The sequence below is a fragment of the Dipodomys merriami genome, unplaced genomic scaffold (assembly GCF_024711535.1).
Source record: "Dipodomys merriami isolate MVZ:Mamm:240054 unplaced genomic scaffold, mDipMer1.0.p SCAF_33, whole genome shotgun sequence".
NCBI lineage: Eukaryota > Metazoa > Chordata > Mammalia > Rodentia > Heteromyidae > Dipodomys > Dipodomys merriami.
In genome coordinates, this window is record NW_027204826.1 from 4,661,700 (window position 1) to 4,683,159 (window position 21,460).

A 21,460-nucleotide genomic window follows, 5' to 3' on the forward strand; every position below is an offset into this window, starting at 1 on the left:
GTGGCCCGGGGCGGGGCCGCGTGCGCTGAGCCGGGGGCGCGCAGGCCAGGCCGAGGCGGAGCGGGGACCGCGGCCGCGGCGGTTGGCAGCGACTGACAGAGACCGTGTGAAGGGCCGCGGCGGAGGCACTCGAAGCACCGGGATCAGCGTGGCCGCCGGTGAGGCGGCGGTTCGGCGCTCGCGTTCGGGACGGAGGATGAGCTCGGCCGGGCGGGGCCTCCCTGACAGGGCGCAGAGTGCGCGGTAGCCGCTCTCCGGGACCCTGAGGCGGCCGGGCCCACCCTCTCGGAGCCGCCCGACGCCCCCTTCCCCGCCCCCCAGCCTCGCGCCGCCTCGGCCTCCGCCGCCGCCAGCAGCCGGACTCTGGGGTCCAGGGTGGGAGGCGGCTTCCGCCGAAGCGGACGGGGCCGCGGTGGCCCCCGCGGCTCAGCCCGAGGTAAGACCCGCCCCAGCGGCCCGCGGGCCCGGCCGGCCCGGCCCGGTCCACGCCGCAGCTTCACTCCCCGGCTCCCGCGAGCCTGCCCCGCCCCACCCCGCTGGGGACGCCCCGCGAGCGCGTCTCCTCCGCCCGGAGCCGCCCGAGCGCCCCCCACCCCGGAGACCCCACCCCAGCGTCGCCATTGGCCAGACACCGGCCTGTGCGGCGGTCGAGTCACGGTCTCCCCAGCCCGCGCAGCCCGCGCACCCCGCCGGTCCCCCAGGACTCCCGTTACGTCTGGCCACGGCCGGAGACAGCCGCGGCCGCCCCCTGATCCCCCCGTGACCGGAGAGTCCAGGGGATCCCCTAGATCCGCGCTGCCCTGGCCCGTCTGCTAAAGGAGTTCCCCCACCCCAGAAGCCGCCAGATCTTTTCCCACCGACGCCTGTACGCGGCCTGATGCGCTCTTACCTTCTGGGATGGGGGGGGGGAGGGTCCACCCCTGAGATACCCATCACACACGCGGGGCTCTCCCTCACCCCTTATATCCTGGGATCTGCCCGTGAAATGCCCATCTCCCTCACCCCTTGTAGCCTGAGGTCCACCTCTCTTTTACCCCTTGGACCCTCTCTGGCAGATCTCAAGCACACTTTGGCCGGTGTGTGTGTGTGTGTGTGTGTGTGTGTGTGTTGTTGTTGTTGTTGAAAGAGATTTGGCAGGAACTTTGGTGGGAATATGTGGTCAGTCAGTCTGGTGTGTTACCCCCAGTGGGGCTTAAGGGGCCTTCCAAGATACCCTCTCCCTTCCGTGTTTGGAGCATCTGGGCTTGTGGGTTTTTTTTTTTTAAACGGGGGGGGGGGAGGGAGGGAGTGTGTGTGTTCTAGTGAGAGTGTGAGATCTTTGTAAGATCACAGAGCCTTCTGTTCATCATCTTGTCTCTTGGGTAGAACCAGTAAATGAGTGCAAATCTGACACTTTAGAGGCTTCTGTAAGCCTCACATCACATTACACTAGTGAATGTCACCATGTAGTGCCATCTACTTCATGGCTTTAGAGATTTCTAATGATATTTTGCACTCGTTTGTAGTATACAAGGGACTTGATTTTGAATTTTTTGTTTTTGAACTTGTTAGAAAAACGTGATTTGTAGTTCCTCCTATCTTCCAACAGGTCAGTTTCCTTTTAATTTTCTGTTCTAGTGCTGCTGTTTTCCCCAAGAGACAGGTAAAAGAAATCACACCGTATTCATTGATGTAACTACCTACAGCTTTCTTAATAGTTGTAAAATGTTGAAGAAAATGGCTGAAGTTGTACCTCTGAGATGTCAAGAAGGATGTCATATTACAACAAAGGACAGGGCACTTTTAACATTAATGTAGGGGTGAAGGTAAAAAGGTCTTTGTAATCAGTATTCTTTTTTAACTTTGTGTGTGTGTAACAGAGCAGGGAGAAAATCGTTTTGAAATTATAGGTATTAAGTAGACAGAGTCAAAAGGTTCAGAAGAGTAATGTACAAGTCTCTCCATCCTCCAGCACCCACTTTCTTTCTGTAGAGCAAGCACTGTTTCTCCTGAATCATCCTTGAGATGTTTCCAGCCTAGGCTTGTACTAAGACACACACACCACATACAGGTGGTCGCATACTATACAGTGTATGTAGCTTGCTTTTTTCACTTAATTCTACATCACTTATGGGCTGGATAGTATTCCATTTTGACAGACCTGAGGTTATTTTCAGCTTGGCTTTAACAAATAGTACTACATACATTAAATATATGTAAGCTGTTCTGTGTATATTTAAATACATTTCTTAATTTGAAAAATTCCTAATGATTCTTTTGCAGTGAATATCCCTCAAAAAATACTATTTTTTTGGTTGGTCGTGGGACTTGAACTTGGGGCCTGAGTGCTGTCCCTGAGCTCTTTGGCTTAAGGCTAGTACTGTTATCACTTCGAGCCACAGCTCCACTTCCTACTATTTTCACTGAGCCTCTGAACTTCAATGCTGTCACTAGTTTTCGTAATGACTTTAAAACTTATCAGATAAATCATTGAAGGATTTGAAGTAGGGGCTGAAAAAAATCTGATTTTTATTTTTAAAATCTGCTGGCTGTAGCAAATAGGTAGATAAAAGAAGGTTTAAACAGGCTTTGTGAAGGCAGCCCAGGTGAATGACTGTAACTTAGGTGTTGGTATTTGACAGGCTGACTGTTTGAACTTGAAGTGGGGTAGAAGAGTGCATAGAGTACAAAACAAATTTCTAGCTGTGCCTTTTTCTGAGCTGGGAAGCCACATAAATGAAGAGTGAAATTTTGTTTTAATTTTGTCATGAAAGAAAGATACGGGGATTCTGTTGGTTGAGTTTGGGTGGCTGTTCCTTCAGGTGTAAATGGCCAAAAGGCAGCTGGATTTCTGGCTCAAACTTGTGGTATCAGGTATAGGTTGGTAGGTATAAATTTTTTTGGGGGGTCCGATTGTGGGGCCTGAACTCTGGGCCTGGGTGCTGTCCCTCAGCTCTTTAGCTCAAGGTTAGTGCTCTACCACTTGAGCCACAGTGCCACTTCTGGCTTTTTTCTTTTTGCTTATGTGGTGCTGAGGAATCGAACCCAGGGCCTCATGCATGCAAGGCAAGCGCTCTACCGCTGAGCCACCTTCCCAGCCCTAGATATAAATTTTGTAGGTGAAAATCAGAAGGGAAAAAAGTTTCAGCTCTGGAATGATCCGCCTGCTCTCTGCCTCCTGAGTAGCTTAGCATTACAGGTGTGACCGACCTCACAGCCAGGTTTTGTTTTCTTTTTTTTGAGATGGGAGTGCTGGTCTTGTTTGCTGCCAGTACAGGTCTTGAAATCCTGTATTCAATTGATCCTCTTGCCTCAGCCATTGGAGTAGCTGGGAGTACTATGCACAGGTGACCTTAGATGTTTTTAGAGAAGGATAACTTTAGGAGAAATTACCAATATAAACTCCATCTTTCCTAATCATTTAGCTAATACTAGTTGTATATTTGTTAACATTTTAGTATCTGAAAGGAAGATTTTAACCCCTAGCTAGAGAGGTGGAGATTGGGAGGATTGTGGTTCAAGGCCAGTCTGGCCAGAAGATTTGAGGAACCATATGTCAACTAATAGCTGAGCACAGTGGCACACACCTGTCTTTTCCAGCTATTTAGGAGGCTGAGATAGGAAGGATCTTGGTTTCAGGCCAGCCAGGGCAAAAAATTTCATTAAACTACATCAGAACAGAAAAAGCCGAGTATGGTATGCATATCATCCCAGCTGCAGCAGGAAGCATAAAGGGGAGGATTGTGTTTCAGTCTGGCCCCAGGAATGTTTCAAGAATAACCAGAGATGCTGGGCACCACTGGCTCGTGCCTGTAATCCTAGCTACTCAGGAGACTGAGATCTGAGAATTGTGGTTGGAAACCAGCCTGGGCCAGAAAGTCTGTGATACTCAACTAAAACTACCAAAAAAAAAAAAGCCAAGCGCCAGTGGCTCACACCTGTAGCCACTCAAGAGGCTGAGATCTGAAGATCTTGGTTCAAAGCCAGCCCAGGCAGGAAAGTCCTTGAGACTCTTATCTCCAATTAACCATCAGAAAACTGGAAGTGGCACTGTGGCTCAAGTGGTAGAGCACTAGCCTTGAGCTGAAGAGCTGAGGGACAGCACCCAGGCCCAGAGTTCAAGTTCCACGACCAGCCAAAAAAAAAAAAAAAAAAAAAAAGCCAGCCCGGGCAGCTTAGTCTGTGAAACTTTTTTTTTTCTGGTCATGGAGCTTGAACTCTGCATCTGGGCACTGTTTCTGAGCTCTTCAGCTCAAGGCTAGCGCTCTACCACTTGAGCCACAGTTCCCACTTCCAGCTTTTTCTTTGTATGTGGTGCTGAGGAATGGAACCTAGGGCCTCATGCCTGCAAGGCAAGCACTCTATAGCTGAGCCACTTTCCCAGCCCCTGTGGGACTCTTATCTCCAATAAATGATCTGAAAACCGGAAGTGGTACTGTGGTTCAAGTGGTAGAGCGCTCGCCTTGTACAAAAGAGCTCAGGGACAGTGCCCAGGCCCAGAGTTCAAGCACCACAACAGACAACAACAAACACTACAAAAAATAAGCCAGAAGTGGAGCTATAGCTCAAGTGGTAACTCACAAAAGCTCAGGGACAGCACCTAGGCCCAGAGTTCAAGTCCCAGGACTGGCAGAAAACCCTTCCAACCCCTTCCCCCCAAAAAAACCTAGAGTACCAAGGACTGGAGCCATGGCTCAAATGGTACAGTGCTACAAAGCCCTTTGTTTAATGCTCTATCCCCCCCAAAATTGCAAAGAAGTAACAAGTTTGAAAATCTGGTTTGCCAAGGATAATAAAGGTTTTGGTTTGAATTATTATTATATATATTATATATAATATGTTACATATATTATATATTATGTATATAATATATATTATTATAATTATTAGTTATATTAACAAAGACTTTCAGACATCTTTTTGCTGGTCTGGGGGCTTGAACCCAAGGCCTGGGCACTGTCCCTGAGCCTCTTTGTGCTCAAGCTAGCACTCTACCATTTGAGCCACAGCACTATGTTGGCTTTTTCTGAGTAATTTATTAGAGATAAGAATCTCATAGCGTTTCTTGTCCAGGCTGGCTTTGAACTGTGGTCTTGATCTGAGCCTCCCGAGTAGCTAGAATACAGGCGTGAGTCATGGGCGCCTAGCTACTTTCAGACATCTTTAAAACAATGTCAGTGTACTGGTTCATAAGTGTAGAGTTGCTGTGTGGAGCGCTTGTCCTCTGGTCTCTATACTTATGCAAATCACTGCCTAATGGATAGATATCTCCTTTGGTTTCATATTTTATAACCACTTGAATCTAAAAATTTACAAAATAAAACCCTTCTCTGCCTCTCTTTCTCCCAAAATAGTTGAGGAGGGTCAGATAAACTGTAAAACAATTTTCTTTATCTTGTCTTGTGGTCTTTTTCTTGTCTTGATTAGTGGCATCACTCTGTCTTCATGAAGCCTCAGGAGCCTGTGTGCTTTGTACAGTACTACCAACGTTGACTTCATTGTTAAATCTCTCACCTTCATTTTCAATGTTAGTTAAGATCATTCCTTGTTTTTGTTGTTTCTACCTTGTAGTTTTTTAACTCATGTCTGTTGGGATTGTGTAATGTTTTCCAAGTGGTCTTCTTGCTGTCTGTGTTGTGCTTCTTCTTTTGTCATACTCTCTTTTTCATTCTTTGTATTGCTGCCAAAACAAGTGTTCTAAAATGTTCTTTTAGTTAGGCCCTTTCCATTGTAAGGAAGAGACTCAAGTTACCTTAAGTAATGGAGTACTTTTGAAAGGAAACAGGAACATGGTTGGATCCTAGGAAAAGCTAAACAAGTTGATTTCAAGAAAAGCCTAATAAAGTTAGCAAAGAAGGCAGATTTAATTTTGTTTATTTTGGTGCTGGAGAGTAGACCCAGAGCCCTGTGCATGCTAGGCAAACATTCAACCATTGAGCTACACTCAGCCCTAGATTTCACTTCAGTGCTTTTTTTGTTTTTTGATTCTTTTTCTTTTGGTGCTGGTGCTAGGGCTTGAAACTCAAGTTTTTGCTTAAATTTCTCATCATGGCTGGTGCTGTACCACTTCAGCCATACTACAATAGGTTTTTGCTAGTTAATTGAGATTAGAGTCTTGGTTTGTCTGGTTTGGCTTTGAACCTCCATCCCTAGCTGTCAGCCTCTTGGGCAGCTAGGATTACAAATGAGAGCCACTAGTGCCTGGCTATTTCTTTCTTTTCCTTTTTTTTTGGTTGGTCGTGGGGCTTGAGCTCTGGGCTTGGGCCCTATCCCTGTGCTCTTCAGCTCAAGGAGAGTGCTCTACTGCTTGAGCCACAGGGCCATTTCTGGTTTTCTAGTGGTTTATTGGAGATAAGAGTCTCACGAACTTTCCTGCCTGGGCTGGCTTTGAACCGCCATACTCAGATCTCAGCCTCCTGAGTAGCTAGGATTACAGGTGTGAGCCACCAGCGCCCAACTGTCTATTTCTCTCTGTATATCTTGCTTTCACTCTCTCTCTCTTACCCTCCTCAATTATCTTTATGAAATTGTACAAAGGAGTTGCCATTTAACAGAATAGTTTATGAATACAATATATTTTGATCCGTATTACCCTTTTCAATATTCTCACTCATCTTTCTTTCCCCTATCTACTCCTTCCCTTACTCTTCTTAATTTTGTAGGATATACATTTTTTTTTTTTTGGGGTCTGGTCACAGGGCCTGAACTCTGGGCCTGGGCACTGTCCCTCAGCTCTTCAGCTCAAGGCTAGCGCTCTACCACCTGAGCCACAGCGCCACTTCTGGCTTTTTTTCTTTTTGCTTATATGGTGCTGAGGAATCGAACCCAGGACCTCATGCATGCAAGGCAAGCGCTCTACCACTGAGCCACCTTCCCAGCCCCCCCATACATTGGATTTTTAACTACAGTTTTCTCCTCTTCATTTGTCCACCACTTTTCCCTTGACCTTACCCTCTTTTAAAAATTAACTTATATTAGTTATACAGAATTTAGTTCTCTATTTTTAATTATCAGATGCTCTTTAATTTTGGCGGTGGTGGCAGCAGTGGCTGCTGCTGTTTTTTCTTATTTATTTATTTATTTTTGGTCCAGTCATGGGGCCTGAACTCTGGGCCTTGTGCTGTCCCTCAGCTCTTCAGCTCAAGGCTAGCGTTCTACCACTTGAGCCACAGTGCCACTTCCGGCTTTTTTCTTTTTGCTTATGGGGTGCTGAGGAATTGAACTCAGGGCCTCATGCATTCAAGGCAAGCTCTCTACCACTGAGCCACCTTCCCAGTCCCTGCTGTTTCTTCGTTGTCGTCGTCGTCGTCCTCCTCCTCCTTCATCTTCTTTGCTTAATTTGGAGATATGAGTTAAATGGACTTTCCAGTCTTGGCTGGCTTTGTACCACTATCCTCAGATCTTAGCCTCCTGAGTAGCTAAGATTAGAGGTGTGAGCCATCAGGACTTGGCTTATTTTTTGTGTATCTCCTCTCCCCTGCTGCTAGTAAGCCTGTGTGATTAAGGTATGTGACCATTCCAGGCCATTCGGTATTACATGTAAATATGGATGTAGGGCAGGATCATATGGCAAAACACATGGAGCAGTATGAAGGTTAACTTCCCACAACGTGATTGTGAGCATGGCAGGCACCAGGATGGGCTATGGATAGTGCAAATACAAATTTAATTGTCCATCCCATTGTCAGTGCTTTCTCATTGCTTTGAGGGTAAAGTTTGGACTGTAACATGGCATTTGTATGAGGTCATTCATGCTCTGACTCTTTAGCTTTTCTTCCATAGATTCTTCTATGCACTTTCACTGAGTTTCAGATTGCGCACATGTAAAGTGCTCTCTCCTTTGTTTGCTTGGCTAGTTTCTATCAGACTTCAGGATCTCTTGAGGTGTATCTTCTTTGGGAAGCTGTCCTTTAACCCCTTCTAAATAGGTTGCACACCATGCCTGTGTGCTCTTGTAACACACAGTACTTATTTCTCTATTGCTCTCTGGTGAGATTGTCTAGGCTTTAACTCCTTTGGTGAAAGGAAACGGTATCAGTGCTTTATAGCCAAGGCAGGGTTTTAGGTTTTTTTTTTGTCGGTTGTGGGGCTTGAACTCTGGGCCTGAACGCTGTCCCTCAGCTCTTCAGCTCAAGGCTAGTGCTCTACCACTTGCACCACTTAGGTTGGCTTTTTAAATACAGACTTTTTCTAAATTATAAAATTGGCCTCAGTTTGCCTGAGGCTATGTCCTGACAAATCCATAATAATCTGAAAATACATTTAACTGTATTTTTTTTTTTTTGTCTTTTCTTTTTTGGTACTGGGGATCGAACCCAGGACGTTGCACTTGCTAGGCAAGCGCTTTGCCACTGAGCTACATCCCAGCCCTGAAAATACATTTAATACAGCTAACCTGTTGAACATCAAAGCTTAGCAACACAGTGCCCTATCAGGTATTGGTCATTTTAACCTTGTTACTGTGTGGTTGAGTGGGATCTGCCACTTGCCGTCACTGCTCATTTTTTTTTTCTTTTTTTGTGGTTGTGGGGCTTGAACTCAGGTCGTGGGCACTATCCCTGAACTTTATTGCTCAAGGCTAGTACTCTACCACTTCGAACCACAGCTGCACTTCTGGTTTTCTGGTAGTTATTTGGAAATAAAAGCCTCATGGACTTTCCTGCTCTGGTCGGCTTCTAACCACTATCCTCAGATTTCAGCCTCCCGAGTAGCATGAGCCACCAGCGCCCAGCTTCTCCTCAGTATTGTTAGACAGTTATGCTGTATTTCACTAAGTTGGGAGAAGACCTGAAGTACTGTTTACTGAATGCATATTTGCCTTTGTACCATCTGAAATTCAAACAATTGTGGTTGGCTGAGGCAGAAGGTTCAAGCATTTGAGATTAGTTCAGACTATGTAGTTGAGAGCCTGTCTCAAAAAAAGAAAAAAAAAAAGTCAAAAGTAGAGGCAGTGTGGTTTAAGTGATAGGGCATCTGGTTACTAAGTGCAAGGCACTGAGTTCATACGCTGTACTGAAAAAAAATCGTAAGTTGGACAATTGTGGTTTGGTGACAATTGTTTATGAAAAGCACATAGACACTAATTGTTTAGCTCAATGAATTTGTATTAAGTGTATACACTAATTTATCTATGCCCATATCAAACTACTTTATTGTCCTGTCCTAGTTATATCCATTTCATAAAGGATGGAATTTCAAATGGGAATTTTTTTTGGAGGGTATAACTCTTAGTATATTTATTTACCTGTGTATTTAAAATGTATTATTATTATTATTTTTTGGTTAGTCATGGGGCTTGAACTCTGGGCCTGGGCGTTGTCTCTTAGCTCTTCAGCTCAAGGCTAGTGCTCTACCACTTGAGCCACAGTGCCACTTCCAGTTTTCAGACAGCTTATTTGAGATAAGAGTCTCTGGAGATAAGAGTCTCATAGCCTTTCCTGCCTGGGCTGGCTTTGATCCTCAATCCTCATATCTTAGCCTCCTGAGTAGCTAGGATTACAGGCGTGAGCCACTAGTGCCTGGCTTAAATGTATTTTTAAACATATAAAGAAAGGGATGGGTATGAGAATTTTCACACTGTGGAAAGAATATATATATAAAACTTATAAAAACATGATTTTAGCATATTTTATGCAACACACAAGGTCAAAATGTACTTATGCTAATATTTTAATATTGCGGCATTTTTGTATTTAGGAAGGTTTTTTTGTATATGAGCTTAGTATCATTTTAGAGTGGTTTAAAGGAATATGATATATTATATTTGCTGAAACTGACCTTTAATACCTTTTAATTTTCAGTGGTTAAAATGCTTAGGATAGGTATAGTAAACATGGAAAGCATTTTCGAAATAGTTTTTGGCCTCTGGGTCTTAATGTGAATTATGTTGCCAGCATATTTTGGTAATGGGGTCATCCATTGGACAACTGGAGGGTAATTTTCATGTTCTGTGAAGAGAGGACTGGTTGTTCTATATAGTATAGCTAGCTGGCTTGCTAAAAATTGTTTGTTTGTTTGTTTTTTCACAGATACTAATAGGATTTTTTTTCTCGTTTGACTATGAAGGTATTCTATACCTTCCAGAAAACTTGGACATTTTTGTCTGTTAATCTTAAATCCATTATATTTAAGTTATGTGGAAAGACTATGGACTTTTAAACTTGGATTTCCAAAGGATAGCTTAAGAGCTATCCTTTATGGACAAGTTGCTTGTCATTTCAGCGTTTTAGGCTTTATCTCTCATTTTGGGAATAGCATTTTTCCTCACTATTTTTTTCTTTCCCTTCTGCCTTCTTTTTCTCTCTTTATTCTTGCTATTTTATTCAGGCTAATACTGAATGCTAGGGCTCAGGTGATCCTCCTGTCTTAGCCTCCTGAGTAGCTGGAGTACAGGTGTATCTACCATGCTTGGCTAGAGTTAAAACATTTATGTAAAACACCAAGCACAAAGTAGATATTTAACAATTCCTCCTTCTTTCACTATCTCTCTTCTGTGTTTAAATATGAGATAAAGAATTTTCATTGTATGGCTTTTAGAATAAATGGATAATTGAAGTTTTCTGTCAATAGAAGTAAATATTAGGATAGATTACTAGCTGTCTTTTAAGTGTGATCCTATTTTTCAATTTGCAGTATTTCAAGGAAATGCTTTTCTTGGTATCTTCATATATAAGATGAATGGATATTAGACTGTGTTTTGATTCAGTCTGAGGTATCAAAATAAGATATGTCCTGTTTGCCAATGACAAACATTCCTTAAATCATTGACAGGTTTAATACTATTGCTGTTTGTAGTGTGTTAAGTATTTGTTTGAAATCTGTTTACTTTTATTGATCAATTGGTAGTGGGTTGTGTAATCCTTTTTTTTTTTTTTTTTGAGTCAGGGTCTTGCTTCCTGGCCCAGACTTGCCTTGCACTTGGTGTTCTCTTGGGTTAGTTTCTTGAGGTTTTGGCATTCCAGATATATTCCATCACTGCATCTTACTGTGTGTGTGTGTGTGTGTGTGTGTGTGTGTGTGTGTGTGTGTGTGTGTGTGTGTGTGTGTGTGTGTGTGTGTGTGTGTGTGTGTGTGTGTGTGTGTGTGTGTGTGTGTGTGTGTGTGTGTGTGTGTGTGTGGTGGTTCTGGAGTTTAAACTCAGGGCTTTGTGCTTCACTTGCTAGGCAGGTACTCTGTCATTGAACAAGGCCTCCAGCTTTTCTTTAACTCTAGTTACTTAATTTTAATTAAAAAATCTTTAGTTGGGGCTGGGAAGGTGGCTCAGTGGTAGAGCACTTGCCTTGCATGCCTGAGGCCCTGGGTTCGATTCCCCAGCACCACATAAGCAAAAAGAAAAAAAAATCCGGAAGTGGCGCTATGGCTCAAGTGGTAGAGCGCTAGCCTTGAGCTGAAGAGCTGAGGGACAGCGCCCAGGACCAGAGTTCAGGCCCCACGACCGGACCCCCAAAAAATCTTTAGTTGTACTTAGGGGGTTCAATTCAGTGAATCAGTTTGTAAGTACAATGCATTTTGCTCTGGTTATTTCTGAGGTAGGGGCTCAATTTTTCCTGGGGTTGACCTGATTGTGGACTCCTTATTTATAATCCGGAACACCTGTTTATCCCATAGCTGGGATGACAGGCATAAACTACCTTGTATATCCAGTTAATGGTTGAGATGGATGAAGTTTCACACTTTTGGCTTAGGCTGACCTCAAACTGCAATCTCAAGTATCTAGGATTACAGTTATGATCCATTGGTGCCTGGTTAGATTTTAATTTTTTTTATGCAAAGGAGAAAGTTCTGCAAGAAGTATGTTCTATGTAGATATGTGTTTATAAATTTTTTTTTTTTTTTTTTTTGTCATTCGTGGGGCCTGAACTCTGGGCCTGTGCACTGTCCCTCAGCTCTTCAGCTCAAGGCTAGTGCTCTACCATTTGAGCCACAGCACCACTTCCAGCTTTTTTCTGCTTATGTGGTGCTTGAGGAATCGAACCCAGGGCCTCAGGCATGCAAGGCAAGCACTCCACCACTGAGCCACCTTCTCAGCCCCTATAAATGATTTTTAAGATTTTTTTTTCTTGATTTTTGTGTATGTGGTTCTTGAGATTGAATGTAGGATCTTGCTCTTAGCTAAGCAGGCTCTCTGCCACCTGAGCCACACTCATAACCTTGTGTTGGTTTGTTTTGAAATAAGGTCTTGCTTTATTATTGGGCCAACACGGATTGGGATCCTCCTCTTGGTGCCTCTCTCTGAGCAGATGGGATGACAGATTTGTACCATCTTGTCTAGGCATTGGTTGGAATGTACTCTCATGAACTTTTTTCCATTTGCCTGAGCTGGCAAATAGAACTACAGGTACCAGTCCTATTTTGTTTTTTATTACTTTTACAACTTTACATGTTTTTAATTTCTCGTCTTTCCTCCTTCCCTACTTCGTATGTGTGTGTGTGTATGTGTTGTGTGTGTGTGTGTGTTTATGTGCGCACATGTGTGTCAGTACTGGGATCTGAACTTGGGAAGGGTGGGCTCAGGCTCTCTTCCTTGGCTCTTTCATTCAAGGCTGGTGCTAGTTTTGCACAACTTTTTGAAAATGTTGTAAATGTCATGACAAGGTCTACATATCTCCTAAGGGGAAAATCCCCCCTTTGTCTCCTTCTCTCCCTCCTTCTCTCCCATTACCAACACCTAAGAAAGTTAATGCCCCAGTAACATGTAATACTGAGACGCTTTTAATGGAGAACAGTTCTTTGCACATTCTCCTTCCCTAAGATACAGAAATTTCTTTGAAGAGAACAGATATCTTGAAAAAAATGGCCTGTTTTCTAGAGTTATCTGATTGTTCCTTTATGTTATTGTATAACTTGTTCTTCTGGTCTCTCCATATCCTGTAAAAGGAAGATTTTTTTTTGTTTAATTTTAATTTTTATTCTTTTGTTGGTCATGGGGTTTGAACTTAGGACCTGGGTGCTATTTCTGATCCTTTTCCCTCGAGGCTGGCACACTACCACTTGAGCCATACCTCTGCTTCTGTTTTTTTTTTTTTTTTTCTAGTGGTTCATTAGATAGAAGAGCCTCATAGACGTTCCTGCTCTGGCTGACTTTGAACCTTGATCCTCACCTCTCAGCCTCTTGAGTAGCTAGTATTATAGGCTGTGAGCTATCATTGCCAGGCTAGGCCCATTTATTTATTTATTTATTTATTTTTTTGTCGGTTGTGGGGCTTGAACTCTGGGCCTAGGCGCTGTCCCTCAGCTCTTCAGCTCAAGGCGAGCGCTCTACCACTTGAGCTACAGCGCCACTTCCCCATTTATTTTTTTGTCAGGCAAATTTAATCACTCCCTGAGAAAGCCAAGTGTTCTGGGTTCTAGAAAGTGGTCTCATAAAATTTTAGCTTGTTAAGTATATTTCTCAGCTCAAGGCTAGCACTCTACCACTTGAGCCACAGCACCACTTCTGGCTTTTTTCTTTTTGCTTATGTAGTGCTGAGGAATCGAACCCAGGGCCTCAGGCATGCAAGGCAAGCTCTCTATCACTGAGCCACCTTCCCAGCCCTACATGCTACTTTTTATTGGCACATTAATTGTACCACATGAGAGGTTTCATTGTGATGTTTCTTGTATGCAGATAATGTACTTTGATCATATTTACTCCATTACTTTCTCATACTGTCCTCAAGCAAAGTTCTGTTTTTAAAAACTTATGAATTTTTCTTTTTCTTTTTGTTTTTTGGGTCCGGTCATGGGCCTGAACTCTGGGCCTGGGCACTGTCCCTCAGCTCTTCAGCTCAAGGCTAGCGCTCTACCATTTGAGCCATAGTGCCACTTCCGGCTTTTTTTTTCTGGTTATGTGGTGCTGAGGATTCGAACTCAGGGCCTCATACATGCAAGGCAAGTGCTCTACCACTGATCCACCTTCCCAGCCCCAAAACTTACTAATTTTTCATATGGTTTTATTGTGAAAAAAATTTTTTGGCAATACAAGGGCTTGAATTCAGGGCATTGCACTTGCAAGGCTGGTACTTGAGCCATGTCCCAAACTCTTTTTGCTTTAGTTATATTTGCCATAGGGTTTCACATTTGTTCCTGAACCTCAACTCTCCTATTTATGCTTCCTGAAATGATAGGATGACAGTTAATTGGATGTCCAGTTAATTGAAAACAAGAGTCTCAAAAGATTTACATGCTTAGACTGGCTTTGAACTCAGCCTCCTGAGTAGCTAAGATTACAGATAATTGGGATTTGAAGCTAGGGTTTTTGACAATAGAGCTGGCACTTTATTGTTTTTGCCATGACTCCAGCTTGAGGATTTTATTTAAAAACCAGTGTCTCCTTGTTGTTTACTGTTATTTCTTACAGGCTCTTTTTTTAGGAAGAAAAAAAAAGGTGATGTCATAGTGACAATTATAATTCAATGTTTATCTGCTAAATGAAGTTATCCTGATGAATATTCTGAATTGTGGCCTAATTTTTTTTGGGGGGGGGGTGGGGAAGTTGAACTTGACTTCACACTTGTGCAGTTTGCTTTGCTTATTTAGCTGGCCCTTTACCACTTGAGCAATGCTTTCAATTTCTGTTTTTTGCTGGTTATTTTGGAGAAGGAATCTACTGAACTTTTTTGCCCTGGGTGGCCTCAAATGTCAATCTCTTGGGTCTCAGCCTCCTAAGTAGTATTACAGATGTGAGCCACCAGTGGTGGCAGGACATATTTATTGATATGAATACTATGTTTCCAAGTCACTTGGAAATTAGTCTTCCTTCCTCCCTTCCCTTTCTTTCTTCCCTTCCTCCCTTCCTCCCTCTTTCTTTTCTTTCTTCCCTCCCCTCCTCCTTCCCTCACTCTCCCTCTGTCTCCTCCCTTTCCTTTCTTCCCTTCCCTTCCTACCCTCCCTTCCCCTTCTCTCCTCTGGGACTGAGTGCTGTCTCTGTTCTTTTTAGCTCAAGGATTGGGTTCTGATGGCTAATTGGGGATACGAATTTCATAGACTTGCCTGTCCAGGCTGGCTTCTAACTGTGGTCCTCAGATCTTAGTTCACCTCCTGAGCAGCTAGGATTACAGGCATGAGCTACTGGCTGGAAATCTTTACTTTTGCAATGATTGTTACCAATTACTGTCAGGTCCATCTATATATTTTTCATTTTAGGGTTTGCTTCTGTTTTTGATTAAATTTTGATTGAATATATAAAATAATGCAAAAGTAGAAAACAAATTAAACTTAGAAATCTCATTGTTTTTTTCTCTAAAGGTAACCTTGTTGTAAGTTTATAATTAATGCAATATATATTCATTTACAGTATATATGTATGTTCATTCATACACAAAGTTCAACTGTTATGTACTCTGTACATAAATTCAGTGTATTCAGCACTTCATATTGGTACATAAAGATCCTTCTTATTTTTTATGGAGAGATAATGTTCTGTATGGGTATACCATATTCAACAAAATGATTCTGATGCATATTTGTGTTTTTTCTTTTGGTGCCTGCAGGCCCTGGGCACTGTCCCTTAGTTTTTTTACTCAAGGCTGGTGCTCTACCAATTGATAGCTCTGTTTCTGGCTTTTTGCTGATTGCTTGGAGATGAGTCTCATGAGCTTTCTAGCCTGGGTTGGCTTTGAACTGCAGTCTTCATATCTCAGTCTCCTGAATAGCTAAGATTACACGTGTGAGTTATTGGCATGTGGCTTTACAATACATGTCTTTCTGGTGTTTGTGCATATATGTATGTATAAATATATATGGAAATACATATATCTTTAAAAGTATCTTTAAAAGTGTATATGTATATTTGTGTCTATATACACAGAGATGTACAAGATGAGATCTTAAGTCTCCTGAGTAGATAGGATTATGGTGTGAGCCACTGGTGCTTGGCATATGCATATATTTAATATATCTATATATATGTATATATATATGGCACCAATCATCTTTTTGATGTTACCATAGTTTTGTCTTTTCCTAAGTGTTATATAATTAGACTCATACAATATGTAGGCTTTTCACTTAACAGTATATGTTTTAAGTTCTTCCGAGTTTTTGTAGCTCAATACCTAGTTTCTCTTATCCAACTAAACATTCATTCCATGAATACTACTTTTTCAAGGATGTACAACTTTTTTGCAATTATGAGTAAAGCTGCTAAATGCAAACTTGCGGAGTTTTGTTTGGACTTGTTTTTAGCTCATTTGGGTAAACACTAAGGAGTATGCTAGCAGGGCTGCATTATAAAAGTATGTTCGTTTTGTAAGAGGTTGCCACACTTCCAAAGTAGCAGTGCTAGCTGACATTCACACCTGTAGTGAATGAGAATTCCTGTTGTTCCACATTCTCACCAGCATTTGGTGTTGTCATTGTTTTGGGCTTTTGCCATTCTGATGGTCATGTGCTTCTATCTCATTGTTGTTTTAATTCCCTAATGATGTGTGATTTTTCTTTGAATATCTTTGCACTTGTTTATTTGCTATGTATGCATTTTTTTGGCTGTATGTCTTCAGGTATTTTTTCCTGTTTTTCCTATTTCACTTAGATTTTTAATTTCCTTATTGTTTAAGAGTTCTTTGTATGTCTTGAGCATCAGTCTTTTATCATACATCTGTTTTGGAAAGATTTGTTTTTTCTCTTTGTTGCTTTTCTTTTTATTCTCTTTATGAAGAAGGCAAAGTAGAAAATTTTAGTTGTAATGAAGTCTTATTGATGATACTACTTGTTTGTGTTTTGTTGTTATATCTAAAGTGTCACAATTTAATCTTGGGTTACCTAGATTTTCCCCTATGCTTGTTACTTTTTAAAATTATATAACCTCAAGAACTTTACTGCTTGGGATAGCTTCAGACCTCAATACTCAGATCTCAGCCTCCTGAGTACCTAGGATTATAGTCATGAGCCACAGTGCCTGGCTCAGGATTATTTTTCCTAATCCAGGTCTTTTATGCTTCCTTATGAATTGCAGATTTTTCTAATGTAGAGAATGACATTGAGACTTTGGATATTGCATTGGATCTGTAAATTGCTTTAGACAGTATGCCTATTTTTCATCATATTGATTCTGCTAGTCCATGAGCATGGTAGATATTTCCATTTTTATCTTCCATTTATTTCTTCAATGTTTTATAGTTTTCATTGTAGAGGTCTTTCACTTCTTTGGTTGACACTTAGATATTTTATTGTTTTTGAGACTATTGTGAATGTAATTTTTTATTTCTTTCTCAGCTTTATCATTAATGGTGTATAAAACTGATTTTATATCATGCTAGGTTTCTGATGGTATTTATGATATCTAGATGATGGTGTAGTCAGTAGAGTTTGTTAAGTATGAAATCATATCCTTTGCAGTATGGATAATTTGATTTCTTCTCTATTTGACTCTCTGTTTCTTTTTCCTGTCATGTTGCTCTGGCTAGGAATTCTATTACTTACTGTATTGAACTAAGAATGAGTAGGGGAGAGTTGAGTAAGAATGTTGAAAGTGATAACATTGATCAAGATATATTGTCTTTAGAAACTGCTCTGTTAAATGGCAACTCCTTTGTACAACTACTTAAAGATAATAATAAAAAAGGAAAAAAGAGTGGGGAGAGTGGAACTTTTCTCATTCCTGAATTTAGGGGAAGTGATGGGAGATTTTCCCTATTTAATGTGATAATGTTTGTCATAGATAGCCTTTATTACGTTCAGTTGCATAACTTCTGTTTTGCATATCTTTTTTCTTTTTCTTTTTGCCAGACCAGGGGCTTGAACTCAGGGCCTGAGCACTGTTTCTGAGCTCCTTTTGCTCACGGGCTAGTGCACTCTATCACTTGAGCCACAGCACCATTTGTGTTTTTTTCTGTTTATGTGGTACTGAGGAATTGAACCCAGGGCTTCATGAATGCCAGTCAAAACACTCTACCACTAAGCCACATTCTCAGCCCTCTATTCCTAATTTCTAATCCACCATTTAACTCTGGTCTCCTTTTTTTTGGAGTTGTATAGCTTTGTGTTTTTTTTTTTTCTTTTTCTTTTTGCTGGTCCTGGGGCTTGACCTCAGGGTCTGGGCTTTGTCCCTGAGCCTTTCTGTGCTCAAGGCTAGTGCTCTACCACTTTGAGCCACAGTGCCACTTCTGGCCTTTTCTGTGTAGTTTATTGGAGATAAGAATCTCAGGAGCTTTCCTGCTCAGGCTGGGTTTGAACTGTGATTCTCAGATCTCAGCCTCCTGAATTGCTAGGATTACAGGCTTGAGCCACTGGTTCCTGGTATAGCTTTGTATTTTATACAAGCTTGTTTTTGTTTCTTTGTCGGATCTCAGGATGGGATCATGACTCAAGTGATAATGCCCCTGCCTGTGAAGCAGAATACTCGGACTTCACACTGTAGTGCTGCCAAAATGACAAAACAAAAAATAACAACAAAAACTCTACTAGTAGGGCACTGGTGGCTCATACAAGTAATCCTAGTTACTTAGGAGGTTGAGATCTGGGATTATGGTTCCGAGTTAGCTTGAGCAGCAAAGTCTGAGAGATTCTTAAGAGCTATAATATAAGTGGAGCCAAGGCTCAAGTTGTGGAGGGCCAGTCTTTTTTTTTTTTTTTTTTTTGGGTCCAGTCGTGGGGCCTGAACTCTGGGGCTGGGCGCTGTCCCGCAGCTCTTCAGCTCAAGGCTAGCACTCTACCACTTGAGCCACAGTGACACTTCCGGATTTTTTCTTATGTGATGCTGAGGAATTGAACCCAGGGCCTCGAGCATGCAAGGCAAGTGCTCTACCACTGAGCCACCTTCCCAGCCCCTGGAGGGCCAGTCTTGAGCACAAAACTCAGTGCCCAGGCTTTGAGTTCTGAGCTCCAGTAGAAACACCATAGTCTATGTTGACTATTTGTTGGGTCTATTTCTTTTTTTTTTTGGTCCGGTCATGGGTCCCGAACTCTGGGCCTGGGCGCTGTCCCTCAACTCTTCAGCTTAAGGCTAGCACTCTACTACTTGAGCCACAGTGCCACTTCTGGCTTTTTATTTCTTTTTGCTTATGTGGTGCTGAGGAATCGAACCCAGGGCCTCAGGCATGCATGGCAAGTGCTCTACCACTGAGCCACCTTCCCAGCCCCTGTTGGGTCTATTTCTGAGGTCTCTTTTCTGTTTTGTGGCTCATTTGGAATTTTCTAGTACCAGCTGTCTTTATTATGTAACTTTATTTATAGTAAGTTCGATGTTCTATAGTGTTCTACCTTGTTTTCTTTATATTGTGTTAGTTATTCTGGATTTTCTTTAAACTACCCATATAAACTTCTTACCATTCTTAAAGTTTGTCAATATCCAGAAAGTAAATTTGTTGAGGCTTTGATTAGGAATGTATTGACTCTAACAGTCAATTTGGAGAAAATCTGCATTTTAGTCATACCAAATTCTCCTTTTCTTGATCATAGTATATCTCTATATTAAGATTATCATTAATTTCAATGATTTATCACTTTTAGCTTATGTTTTTTTCATGACTTTTTGATAATTTAAATACCAAGTATTCTTATTTTATTTTAAAATTCCATGTTCCAGCTAGGCACTGGTGGCTTACATCTGTAATCCTAGATAATCAGGAGACCGAGACCTTTTTTTTTTTCAACATGAAACACTAATAAAAACATCAAGAGGCTTCGTATGGTGGTCCAAGCATGTAATCTTAGCTACTTGGGAAGTTTAGATAGAAGGATTGTGGTTTGAAGCCAGCCTGGGCATAAAAGATTGTGAGACTCCCTCTCAACTAAGATGTTCCTGTCATCCCCATCAACATGGGGAAGCACAAGTAGTAGGATTGGAGTCAAGGCCTGCCCTAGGCATAAAACAGCAGTGTACTCCAAAAATAACCAGTGCAAAAAAGGGGCTGGAAGTGTGGCTCAACTGGTAGAGTGCTTGACTAGCAAGTACAAGGCCCTGAGTTCAATCCCATTATCTCCCCAACCCCCTCCCCCATCTTAAAAAAAAAACCCACCCAACAACAAATCCCCGCACGCCCCCCCCCAACAACAATAACAAAAAACTGTGCTGACATTGGAGTTCAAAAAAAGATAAATGTGTTTCAGAAAGGGACTATAGAACCCTATACAGTGAGTGGGACCAGTGGCTGGTATAGCAGCTGAGATTGCTTGAAGGTAATGAGGATGTCTTGTTGGAGTTGGGCTCGTTGCTGAAAATGATGGGCCAGGATAGGTCTCTGTTGCAAAGGAGGTTCTGCGTTTAGTTCTTTGAGTATCAAATTATAGTTATTCAGCATGTCTCCTGGGGTGGTGGTGGTACAGGGCATAGCCCCCTGGCTGCAGAGAGTAGCTTTGTTGCTGCCAGCTGCCAATGACGATTGCTTATATGAAGCTATGTACTTAAGGGTTCAGAAGAACACCAACATAGCTTTATGTCTAACAACCTGCTACCCCAGGGCATCTCTGCACTTACCACAGAGCCTCCTGATGCCACTAGAATAATTACATGAGAGATATTCTGAGATAACTGGGAAAACTGACTGAACCTGATTATTTAATATTAAAATTGTTATCTTTAGAGGTAAAGTGATAATGTCAATATTTGAAACAAGTGGAATAGGTGTTTGTGTGAAAAAAGTTGCATCAGAAGTGCACCAGCAAAGTGAAATTATTAAACATGTGACACCATCTCATGCTAAAGAAAATGCAAAATACGGTCATAATCTGAAGAGTAATTTAGTCTGAATCCAACATTAAAATGTTGGTGTGAAAAATATTAAATTTTATATTTAGGATTATCAGAGATGAATGAGGAAACAAAACATCAGGAAACTTGAGGAGTAGGTGGAGTCAAGGAGAGAGGGGTGGATAATGAGAAGGGGGAAGAATGCAGTGAAGAATTCAGTGTAGGGCTGGGAATAGTAGTTTAGTGGTAGAGTGCTTGCCTAGCATGCATGAAGCCCTGGGTTTGAGTCCTCAGTACCATAGAAGCAGAAAAAGCCAGAGTGGTGCTGTGGCTCAAATGGTAGAGTGCTAGCCTTATGCTGAAGAGCTGAGGAACAGCGCCCAGGCCCAGAGTTCAAGCCCCAGGACTGGTCAAAAAAAAAAATTCAATGTATATGCTATAAAATTAAGAAAAGTGATGGAAGCAGTGGTGGGTTGGGAAGGATGTTGAAAGGAGTGATATTGATCAAGATGCATTTTATTTATATAAACTGCCTTATTAAATATTAACTCCTTTGTATAACTACTTAAAGATAGTAAAAAAAGAAATCTAAATAGGTATACAGAAGGTAAGGAGGATATGAAAATGAGAAACTTTAGATGTGAATTTGGGTTGGAGATGTATCTCCAGTCCAAGCAAGCCTTATAGGCATGAGGCCTGGAGTTTGAGGCCTGGAGTTCAAGGCCTAGAGTTCAAGACCCAGTACTGGCCAAAAAAAAAAAAAAAGAAAGAAAAAGTGTACTTTAATTAAGAAATACTGAAAAACGTATTGTTTGTGAATAGGAAGAGTCAATGAGATATTCTTTTTAAAAAAAGTTTATTTTGGGGCTGGGA

At 41.9% G+C, this 21,460-nt stretch overlaps 1 protein-coding gene across 9 annotated transcripts in view; it reads left to right on the forward strand.

The window, feature by feature from the left end:
- Positions 1-36: 36 nt before the first annotated feature.
- The window catches only part of Myo9a (myosin IXA), a 143,968-nt gene continuing 122,544 nt past the window's right edge, over positions 37-21,460 (forward strand). For 6 of the 9 annotated variants that reach the window (XM_070042965.1, XM_070042966.1, XM_070042971.1 and 3 more), the window contains exon 1: positions 37-436. The gene's annotated coding sequence lies outside the window, so the exon portion shown is untranslated. The remainder of the gene's footprint in view (positions 437-21,460) is intronic. The other 3 variants (XM_070042967.1, XM_070042973.1, XM_070042974.1) reach the window with 3 other exon arrangements.